The following is a 12,191-nucleotide window of genomic DNA, read 5'->3' on the forward strand; positions in this document are numbered from 1 at the left end:
AAACTGGATTAGACTGAGGTATCAGAATTAAAGACAACTGGGCATTACAAAAATAAATTGTACTATACATGCAGAAATGACAGCTCTCCCCTTCAGTTCCAAAAGAAGACAGCAGGAACAATTGAGAGAGTGATCAATAAAGCACACACATCCAGAGTTTATCAATGGGCACAGAGCACACAAAAACAACACAGTTATATTACACTGTAGAAAAACAGACGTGGTCTTGATTGAAGTATTGCTCCCAATTCTGGGTGGCATGCTTTGGGAAGGATGTGAAGCTATTAGAGAGGGTGCAGAAAAGATTCACGGAATACTTCCAGAGATGAGGAAGTTTAGCTACAGAAAGAGAGTGGAGAAGTTGGACTGTTTCCCTCGAAGAGGTTGTGAGGATCTCTTGCAGAGGCTGCAAAAACTGAGGATATGGACAGAGACGAGAGGGAGAAACTGCTCCCACTGGTGGTTGGACAGAGAACTGGAGTGTTCAGATGTCAGGGAATTAGTGATAAATTTAAGGTGACTGGAGGAGAAACCTCTCCACACAACAAGAGTTGAGGATTGAGAAAAATGCTGGAGGGAATTGAATGATTATTAAAAATATAAAGGGAGAAGGCAAGGGAATGGCACAAGACAAATTGCAAAAGGCCAGTGTGCAGACAACAGGCTGACTCATCTCATTATGTCCTGTTCTAATTCAATGAGAAGCAAGAGGAGAGAGATAATATGGAGCAGGACCATAGACAAATTGAGATGAGTGAAGATGATCATGACAGGGAACTGGAGGGAGACCAGAATGAAGAGGAGGTTGGAGTGTCAAGGAAGGGTCATAGGTGAAAAAGAAAGTGGGAAGAGGCTGGGTGATGGGGATATTTCCTTGTTCAAGTTGGGGCTCTTCCTTCAATATATCTGTGATGCGATTGGTGCTCTTCCTGCTCTTGCCAGATTTAGAAAATATATACCATTTTGCTTCCAATTTCTATCCCTCTCTCATGACCAGACAATCAGTTTCTGACTTTTACCTTACCTGACCCCTCTGCTTCTAATTCTGGGGAAAGGTTGTGCACCAAAGGTATTACAAACCCACTGACTCACCCAGTTACCTTGAATACACCTCCTCACATCCTGCTTCCTGAAAAGATTCCACTCCATTCCACCTATTACTCCATCTTCATCTTGCTGTCACCTACTCCATCCTCTCACCTTTGCAACAAGCAGCCCTCCAACCCCCTCTGCTCCTATCCCAACCTCACCATCAAACTAGTGGACAATGGGGTGCAGTGATAGTATGGTGCACCGATCTCTACCGTGCCGAAACCAGATGCCAACTCATGGACATCTCCTCCACTGCCCCTTGACTATGACCCCACCTCTCACCAAAAGATCATCTACAACCTCATCACCTCAGGGGATTTTCCATCCACTGCATCCAAGCTCATAGTTCCCCAACCCTGCACCACCCAGTTCTACCTCTTATCCAAAATCCACAACTTGACTGCCTCATCTAATCTATTGTCTCCACCTGCTCCTGCCCCACTGAACTCATCTTCTCATATGTCAACTCCGTTTGTTCACTCTTGGTCCAGGAACACCCAATATATATTCAGGACATGCCCTCCACCTCCTCCATGACTTTCAATTCCCCAGAACCCAACACCCCATCTTCACCATGGACATCCAGTCCATATACATATCCAACCCCATGGCAAAGGCCCTACATGCCCTCCATTTCTTCCTCTCTTGCTGACCCAACCAGTGCCTCTCCACTGACACACTCAATTGGTGTAACTGGACCTCATGCTCAACAACTTCTTGTTTGAATCCTCTCATTTCCTACAGATCAGAGGGGTAGCCATGGGCACCCGCATGGGCCCTAGCTATGCCTGCCTCTTCATAGGGTCCACCTTTCATAGTTATACCGGCAACATCCACCACCTTTTCCTCCACTACATTGATGATATTATCTGTGCCACCTTGTGCACCCACAAGGAGGTTGAATCATTCATCAACTTCACCAAAATTCTGACCAGAAGTTCATATGGACCATCTCGGACACCTCCCTCCCCCTCAAATCTTCTGGATTGGGACACTACAACCATACAGCATCAACATTGACTTCACTTGTTTTCATATTGCCCCTGTACCCTCACCTCCCCCCACCTTATCCAAGATCCAAGCCTCCAACTCAGCACCTTCTTGACCTGCCCATCTTCCTTCCCACCTATCCACTCCGCCCTATCACAATTACCCCCCACCTACATCCACCTATCGCCTTCCCATCTACCCTCCACCCCGCCTCACCTCCACCCAGCTAGTTTTCTCTCATTCCGCCCTTCCCCCTCCATATTCTTGATGAAGGGCTTATGCCTGAAATGTCAACTCTCTTGCTCCTTGGATGCAGCCTGACCTGCTGTATTTTTCCATCGCCACCCTTTCCTACTTTACCTTATTGTTGTCATATGAACCAAAATACAGAAAAAAAGTTTTATTCTGCAAGGAGTACAGGCAAATCATAACATACAAGTCCACACAGATCACAGGGTGTTTAGGTTGAGCAAGGCATACAAGGTTGATACTGCAATGGAGGAGCACAAGAGCAAGATCACACTACATTTGAAATAAAGAGGTCCATTCAGCAGTTGAATAACAGCAGGGAAGGAGCTGTTCTTGAACCTGCTAGTACATATGTTTAGGCGTTTTGTCTTCTGCAGTAGAAGAGCCTGAGTGGGTGTGTGATCAAGCTCCCACCCACAGAACCAGGGATCTTAGGTTTTTAGCAGCAGTTGCTGTTGGGGACTTAAAGAAGTGGAAACAATTTTCTTCTCTCTCAATTACAGCAAAAACCCTGGGGCTCTTCTTGGGATGGTGGACTGCATGTGAGACAAATGTTTTCTGAATTTGCCTTTTGCCAAGGGTGCGTTTATGGAATGTTACTGTATTGAAACAGTTGATTAGTAATAGTTACTGTATCTGTTATTCTGTTAAGTTTCCAACTAGAGTTAAGTTATTCCAAATTCTTCTTCCTATTGTTGCACTTCAACTATGGTGTTTGAATAGGAAGGGTTTTGAGGGATATGGGTCATTTGCTGGCAATTGGGACTAGATTCATTTGGAATCTAGTCTGGATCAGACCAATTGTGTTTTGCTTAATTGGAAGTAGGTTAACCAGTCGAATTGTATCTGTTACTTAAAGCCTGATATTTGCTTTAAAGTAAGAAAAAGTTAGGGTCCAGGCTACCTCCTTAATATATTTTGAAGTGGTCTGGTCCATAACACTATAAACATATATTAAGACATAGAATTGAAATGTGTCAATGGCGTTGATGAAAATAGTACATAAAAGAGTACAGGTCATGTTGCAGTTGTATAGGACTTTGGTGGCCACATTTGGAATACTGTGTATAGTTCTGGTTACCACATTACCAAAAGGATGTGGATGCTTTGGTGAGGGTGCAAAGGAGGCTCACCAGGGTGTTGCCTAGTATGGAGAGTGCTAACAATGAAGGGACGTTGAGTCGATTAGGATTATTTTCATTAGAAAGATGGAGATTGAGGGGGGACCTGACTGAGGTCTACAAAATCATGAGAGGTATAGACAGGGTGAATTAGCAAGAAGCTTTATCCCAGAGTGGGAGACTCAATTACTAGGGGTCATGAGTTCAAAGTGAGAGGGGAAAAGTCTAAAGAGACATGCATGGAAAATTCTTTACACAGAGGGTGTTGGGTGCCTGGAACATGTTGCCATGGGTAATTGGTCGAGGCGGGCACGATAGCATAATTTATGATATATCTGGACAGAAAGGCAGTTCCTGTGCTGTAATTTTCTTTGTTCTTGTTCTTTTGGTCTGAACATTAAGCCTCACTATTCCACATGCATGATATAGAGTCATAGAGCTAAACAGCCTGGAAACAGACCCTTCAGTCCGGCATGCCCATGCAGACCAGATATCCAAACTAATGTAATCCCAGTTGTCAACAATTGGCCCATATCTCTCTAAACCCTTCCTATTCCTATCCCCATCCAGATGCCTTTTTTGTAGAATGAGAATTCCTACAGTGTGGGAACAGGCTCTTCAGCCCAACAAGTCCACACTGACCCTCCGAAGAGTAACCCATCCAGACCCCTATCCTATATTTGCCCCTGACTAATGCACCTAACCTACACATCCCTATATGGCAATTTAGCATGGCCAATTGACCTAACCTGCACATCTTTGGATTGCGGGAGGAAAGCGGAGCACCCGGAGGAAACCCATGCAGACACAGGCAGAATGTGCAAACTCCACACAGACAATTGCCCAAGGCTGGAATTGAACCTGGGTCCTGGCACTGTGAGGCAGTAGTGCTGCCCATGTTAAGTGCTGTAATTGTACCAGCCTCTGCCACTTCCTCTGGCAGCTCATTCCATACACATACCACTCTGTATGAAAATGTTACCTCTTAGGTCCCTTTAAAATCTTTCCCCTCTCATCCAAAACATATACATTCCAGCTTTGGACTCCTCCAACCCGGGGAAAAGACCTTGGCTATTCACCCAATCCATGCCCCTCTTGATTTTATGAACTTCTATATAGTCGCCCCTCTGCCTCCAATGCCCCAGTGAAAACGACCCCAGCCTCTCCCTTCAGCTCAAACCTTCCAACATCTTTGTGAATATTTGTGTATACTCTTTCAAGTTTCACAATATCCTTCCCATAGCAAGGAGGCCAGAATTGAAGACAGTATTCCAAAAATGGCCTAACCAATTTCCTGTACAGCTTCCACATGACCTCCCAACATCGATACTCAATGCACTGACCAATAAAAGCAAGCATACCAAACTCATTCTTCACTATCCTATCTACCTGGGATTCCACTTTCAAAGAACTATGAACCTGCACTCAAGGTCTCTTTATTCAGTAACATACTCCAGGACCTTATCATTAAGTGTGTAAGTCCTGCCATAAATTGCCTTTCCAAAATGCAGCACCTCAGATTTATCTAAATTAAACTCCCTCTGCCACTTCTCAGCCCATTGGCTCATCTGATCAAGATCCTGTTGTTCCCGAGGTAATTTCTTCGCTGTCCACTGCACCTCTAATTTCGGTGTCATCTGCAAACTTACTAACTATACCTCCTATGTTCACATCCAAATCATTTATATAAATTATGTAAAGCAGTGGACCCAGCACTGATCCTTGTGGCACACTACTGTTCACAGGTATCTAGTCTGAAAAGCAACCCTCCACCACCACCACCCTCTGTCTTCTACCTTCGAGCCAGTTCTGTATCGAAATGGCTAGTTCTCCCTGCATTCCATGTGATCTAACCTTGCTGACCAGTCTACCATGAGGAATCTTGTTGAATGCCTTACTGAAGTCCATATAGATCATGTCCACCTCTCTGCCCTTATCAATCCTCTTTGTCACTTCTTCAAAACACTCAGTGAGTCGCGAGTTCCCACACAAAGCCATGTTAACTATCCCTAATCAGTCTCTGTCTTTCCAAATATATGTAAATCCTATCCCTCAGAATCCCCTCCAACAACTGCCCACCACTGATGTCAGGCTCACTGGTCTATAGTTCCCTGACTTTTCCTTACCACCTTACTTAAACAGAGTCATAGAGTCAGAAAGATGTACAGCATGGAAACAGACCCTTTGGTCCAACCCGTCCATGCCGACCAGATATCCCAACCCAATCTAGTCCCACCTGCCAGCACCTGGCTCATATCCCTCCAAACCCTTCCTATTCATATACCCATTGCAGATGTCTTTTAAATGTTCCAATTTTACTAGCCTCCACCACTTCCTCTGGCAGCTCATTCCACACACGTACCACCCTCTGCATGAAAACGTTGCCCCTTAGGTCTCTTTTATATCTTTCCCCTCTCACCCTAAACCTATGCCCTCTTGTTCTGGACTCCCCGACCCCAGGGAAAAGACTGTGCCTATTTATCCTATCCATGCTCCTCATAATTTTGTAAACCTCTATAAGGTCACCCCTCAGCCTCCTACTCTCCAGGGAAAACAGCCCCAACCTGTTCAGCCTCTCCCTAAAGCTCAAATCCTCCAACCCTGGCAACATCTTCGAAATCTTTTCTGAACCCTTTCAAGTTTCACAACATCTTTCCGATAGGAAGGAGACCAGAACTGCATGCAATATTCCAACAGTTGCCTAACCAATGTCCTGCACTGCTGCACCATGACCTCCCAACTCCTGTACTCAATACTCTGACCAATAAAGGAAAGCATACCAAATGCCTTCTTCACTATCCTATCTATCTGTGACTCCACCTTCAAGGAGCTATGAACCTGCACTCCAAGGTCTCTCTGTTCAGCAACATTTCCTCGGACCTTACCATTAAGTGTATAAGATTTGCTTTCCCAAAATGCAGCACCTCACATCTGATATTAACCTCCATCTGCCACTTCTCAGACCATTGGCCCATCTGGTCAAGATTCTTATGTAATCTGATAGAGTAATCACTGCCCACTACACCTCCAATTTTGGTGTCATCTGCAAACTTACTAACTATACCTCTTATGCTCGCATCCAAGTCATTTATGTAAATGACAAAAAGTAGAGGACCCAGTACCGATCCTTGTGGCACTCCACTGGTCACAGGCATCCAGCCTGAAAAACAACCCTCCAGCACCACCCTCTGTCTTCTACCTTTGAGTCAGTTCTGTATCCAAGTGGCTAGTTCTTCCTGTATTCCATGAGATGTAACCTTGCTAATCAGTCTCCCATGGGCAACCTTGTCAAACGCCTTACTAAAGTCCATATAGATCACATCTCCTGCTCTGCCCTCATCCATCCTATTTGCTACTTCTTCAAAAAACTCAATCAAGTTTGGGAGACATGTTTTCCCACACACAAAGCCATTTTGACTATCCCTAATCAGTCCTTGACTTCCCAAATACATGTACATCCAGTCTGTCAGGATTCCCTCCAACAACTTGCCCACCACAGAGGTCAGGCTCACTGGTCTATAGTTCCCTGGCTTATCCTTATCACCCTTCTTAAACAGTGGCACCACGTTAGCCAACCTCCAGTCTTCTGGCACTTCACCTATGACGATCAATGATACAAATATCTCAGCAAGAGGCCAGCGATCACTTCTCTAGCTTCCCACAGAGTTCTCAGGTACACCTGATCAGGTCCTGATGATTTATTCACCTCTCCCTGTTCCAAGACATCCAGCACTTCCTCCTCTGTAATATGGACATTTTGCAAGATGTCACCATCTATTTCCTTACAGTCTATATCTTCCATATTCTTTTCCACAGTAAATAATGATGCAAAATACTCATTTAGTATCTCCCCCATTTTCTCCACACAAGGCTCCACACTAAGACCGCTTTGCTATCTTTGAGGAACCCTATTCTGTCGCTAGTTACCCTTTTGTCCTTAATGTATTTGTAAAAACCCTTTGGATTCTCCTTAACTCTATTTGCCATCGCTGTCTCACGTCCCCTTTTTGCCCTCCTGATTTCCCTCTTAAGTATACTCCTGCTTCCTTTATACTCTTCTGAGGATTCACTCTGCCTGCCCTGACTGTTTGACTCACTTCTGTTCTCAACTGTACCAGTCTCAGATTGATCTCTTTCCTCACTATCTCCCTGGATCGTAGCCCCCCCCCATATTTGAATCTCAATATGATTAACACCTGAATGTGGTCACAATGTAATGGAATAAAATAGACTGTCTGTAATTGGTGGCTTACTACAGTATAACATTAAACATCACTTACTTGCAAAAGAAAGCCAAAAACAGATCATTAAAATGCAGGAAGTTGGAAGCAACTATAGAAATAACCAATGCTGCAGATGAGAGTGGTGAGTTTGTGCTGATTACACTTTTGAGAAAGCTCTTGAAATTAAACTTGGAGTTTTTAGGTGTTTAGGCACCAACACTCAACCATTCATTATTCCAGTCTACATGCTGTGGCTAACAATTATTTCAGCAAACTACAAGTCTATAGATATCACATTAACAGAACAAACAGTTAAAATAGTTCAATAAACAATTATATTATCACGTCAAAAATATTGCAGTGAGTTTTTGCTTTGTTTACATTTATAATCAAGTTTAAACTGATATATGGTCTCCACCTTTATAATATTGGAGAGAATAAATTGTTTTATAGCGTATATGGGTTTATGAGTTAAAACAACTGTTAGCAGCAATAGAGCTTGCTTTAGTTTTATGAAATATCTGCTTTCCAAGGTACTGGGAGTAGATGATCACGTTCACATAATATTGAAGGCAACCCAATGGAACTTTCCGAACAGAGGTCAGTTTGAAAACCTCCGAGGGTGAAGAATGCTATTCCTACACTAGAAATCATGGTCAAACATTTACAGGGGAATTGAAACAGCAGCTGCAACAAGTAAAGTTTTATTCAGATGATTCATTGTGTTGTACAGCATGGAAACAGGCCCTTCAAGCCAACTCATCCACACTGACCAGATATCCTAAATTAATCTAGTCTCATTTGCCAACATTTGGTCCATTTCCCTCTAAACCCTTCCTATTCATATACCCATCCAGATTTCTTTTAAATGTTACTGTTGAACCAGCATCCACCACTTCCTCTGGTAGCTCATTCCTTACAGGCACCACCCTACGCATGAAAAAGTTGCCCCTTAGGTCCCTTCCATATCTTTCCCCACTCACCTCAAACCTCTGCCCTCCAGCTTTGGACTCCCCGTAACCTCCAAAAAAAGACCTTGAGACAATGACAAGTTTAAATCCCCACCTGATCTGCTGCTCAAAGTCACCTCCATTTCCCCGGTCAGTTTCCCAAGTTTCAGGAAACTCATGTTGCTCCAGAAATATTTGGATTGACTGTGAGAGACGTCAATCAGAGAGCCCACCCACTCTGCCCATTGTCTCCTCTTCCTCTTCCAGAGCTGGTTCACTTCCTATAGGGACTGAAAACCAGGTGAGGAGATGGTGAGTGAAGGAGCAGCTTTTATACAAATTGTATCCCATAATATCCACACCAATCTTCAGGCAGTCTGACTATCCTGTGGGCAGTCAGGGGTGGAAATGTCCCTTATGCTGTGTGAGAAGATCCAGCTGAGAGAGCTGTTTACTCGGTGCTTTGTGCTGAACTGTGTGACTGGAGCTGTGTGTTGGATATTGAGTGTGTTTATTGGAAGCATTTCCCTCTGATTTCCAGGCTGAGGATTGTTGATGGCTCATTCCTGAATATGAAAAGAGGAGGTGTCATTATCTGGGATGTGCGGATTCTTACTGATTTCCTTTTTTAGATTATATTACTTACAGTGTGGAAACAGGCCCTTCGGCCCAACAAGTCCACACCGACCCGCCGAAGCGCAACCCAATCAAACCCATTCCCCTACATTTACCCCTTCACCTAACACTACGCAGACACGGGGAGAATGGTCAAACTCCACACAGTGTGCCTGAGGCGGGAATTGAACCCAGGTTTCTGATGCTGTGAGGCAGCAGTGCTAACCACTGTGGCGCTTTTGTTGCGTTGTGTGTGCGTTGGGAGCTGGTTATTATCTTGTGGACTGCAAATGGTCAGTTCCCAGTGTGTGTGTGGAGGGGGAGAAGCTGTGGATGTTTCCTGTCTTTTCGAATCCCTCAACGTCTTTCCAACACCTCATCTCTGCAATCACCTCCGAAAAGAAGACAGACTTCAATTTTCATAAATCCCTTCACAATCCCTAAATAATTCAAAGCATTCCATAACCAATGAAACACATCTGAAGTATGGTCAATGTTGTCATAGAGAAATCCAGGCAGCCAACGTGTGCAGAGCAAGATCCCAAGTGGGTGGCATGGTGGCACAGTGGTTCGCACTGCTGCCTCACAACCTCCCGCCTCAGGCGACTCTCTGTGTGGAGTTTGCACATTCTGCCCGTGTCTGCGTGGGTTTCCTCCGGGTGCTCCGGTTTCCTCCCACAAGCCAAAAATGTGCAGGTTAGGTGAATTGGCCATGCTAAATTGCCCGTAGTGTTAGGTGAAGGGGTAAATGTAGGAGTGTGGGTCTGGGTGGTATATGCTTCAGCGGGTCGGTGTGGACATGTTGGGCCGAAGGGCCTGTTTCCACACGGTAAGTAATCTAATCTTACATATCCCACCAACCGTGACTTGATGGTGATCAGATAAATCTGCTTTTAATGCTGTTGATTGAAGGATTATAATTCCTATGGAGTGAAAGCATCAAAAACAGAATTGTATTCCCAGTGACGACATATAGAGCTGTATAGCATGAAAGTAGACTCTATGGTCCAACTCGTCCATGCAGACCAGATATCCTAAAAAAAATCAAATCCCATTTGCCAGAATTTGGCCTATATCCCTCTAAACCCTTTCTATTCATATACCTATCCAAATGCCTTTTAAATATTATAACTGTACCTGCCTCCACCACTTCCTCCAGCAGATCATTCAATACCCGCACCACTTTTTGGGTGAAAAAGTTGTCCCTTAGGTCCCTTTTAAATCATTCCCCTCTCAACTTAAACCTATGCCTGCTAGTTGTGGGCTCTGCTAGCCTGGGAGTAGACCTTGCCTATTCACGTTATCTATGCCCCTCATGACATTATAAATTTCCATAAAATTCATCAACCCCTGACCTTAGGGAAAACAACCCCAGCCTACTTTAGCCTCTCCCTTTAGCTCAAACCCTGGTAACATCCTTGTAAATCTTTTCTGAACCCTTTCGAGCTTCACAATCATCCTTCCTATAGCAGGATGACGAGAAATCAATGCAGTATCCCAATAAATGGCCTAACCAATGTCCTGTACAGCTACAAGATGACCTCCCACTCCTATACTCAAAGCATTGACCAATAAAGGCAAGCATCCCAAAAGCCTTCTTCACTATCCTGTCTACTTACGACTCTACTTTCAAGGAACTATGAACCTGCACTCCAAGATGTCTTTGGTCAGCAACACGACCTAGCACCTAATCATTAAGAGTACAAGTCCTCCCTGATTTGACTTTCCAAAATGCAGTATCTCACATTTAAGAGGAATCACATTAAAAGACTTCAAAGCTGAGTCAACACCTATCTGCTGAAAGGAAATTGGCTGAAGTATACCAACAAACACATTTGTCATTCAAAGAAATATCCCACTTCAATATTAACATGACCAAATACTCCACACTTCACTCACACTTCCTATCTTGCTCACTATAGAATCACAAATTTTGCAGATACTCATCCAACATCACCCTCAGATTCTTGTTATTGTTTATCCTTGTTTCACTGAACTGTTGTTTCAAGTGATTGTCAAAAGCATTTCCCAAGAAGTTCTGAACCAACTGCCAACATGGAGGTCACCTTGCGCAATTTCTTCCCTGGCTTCCCTAGGACACATTTTCAGGAGTCTTGAAATTGTCACAGAATATGTCTCTCCAACCAGAGTGTATTCCCTCCCACGTTCTGCCTGTCAGCCCACAGAAAGGACACTCGCTCTTCTCTCCGTTGACTACATCAGCTATAGTCTTTGGTCTCTCCCTTAGTCCTGTTTCTCTCTGTCCATAATCTCAGTCCAGTTAACCTCAATTGCTCTTGCTTCTGTTTTCATGTGTGATAACTTCGCATTTTGCTCATGTGGAGAAAGTGAGGACTGCAGATGCTGGAGATCAAAGCTGAAAAATGTGTTGCTGGAAAAGCGCAGCAGGTCAGGCAGCATCCAAGGAGCAGGAGAATCGGTTTATGCCCGAAACGTCGATTCTCCTGCTCCTTGGATGCTGCCTGACCTGCTGCATTTTGTTCATGTGGGATCGTGTTCAAATAATGACCCACATCAGTGAGTGGCGAAAATAGCCTCTTTATTCCTGAAGAAGGGCTTATGCCCGAAACGTCGATTCTCCTGTTCCCTGGATGCTGCCTGACCTGCTGCGCTTTTCCAGCAACACATTTTCAGCTCTGATCTCCAGCATCTGCAGACCTCACTTTCTCCTCTTTATTCAGCAACCACAGTAATCAAAGTTCAAGGCAGCAATAAAATCCCAAAATACAGTTCTTTCAGTGGTCTCTTATAACACATCTACATATATTAAAATTTCATCACTTTGTTTTAACTATATTACACAATGTAAAACCAAAGGTTTGAGGGACTTCTGTTCTGGGAGACATGAGATGGGTTAAAACTAGAGGGCAGCATGGTGGCTCCGTGGTTAGTACTGCTGCCTCACAGTGCCAGGGACCCAGGTTTAATTC

This window comes from Chiloscyllium plagiosum, unplaced genomic scaffold, assembly GCF_037043375.1.
Source record: "Chiloscyllium plagiosum isolate Xiang-an unplaced genomic scaffold, Cpla_swu_hap1 HiC_scaffold_35, whole genome shotgun sequence".
Classification (NCBI taxonomy): domain Eukaryota; kingdom Metazoa; phylum Chordata; class Chondrichthyes; order Orectolobiformes; family Hemiscylliidae; genus Chiloscyllium; species Chiloscyllium plagiosum.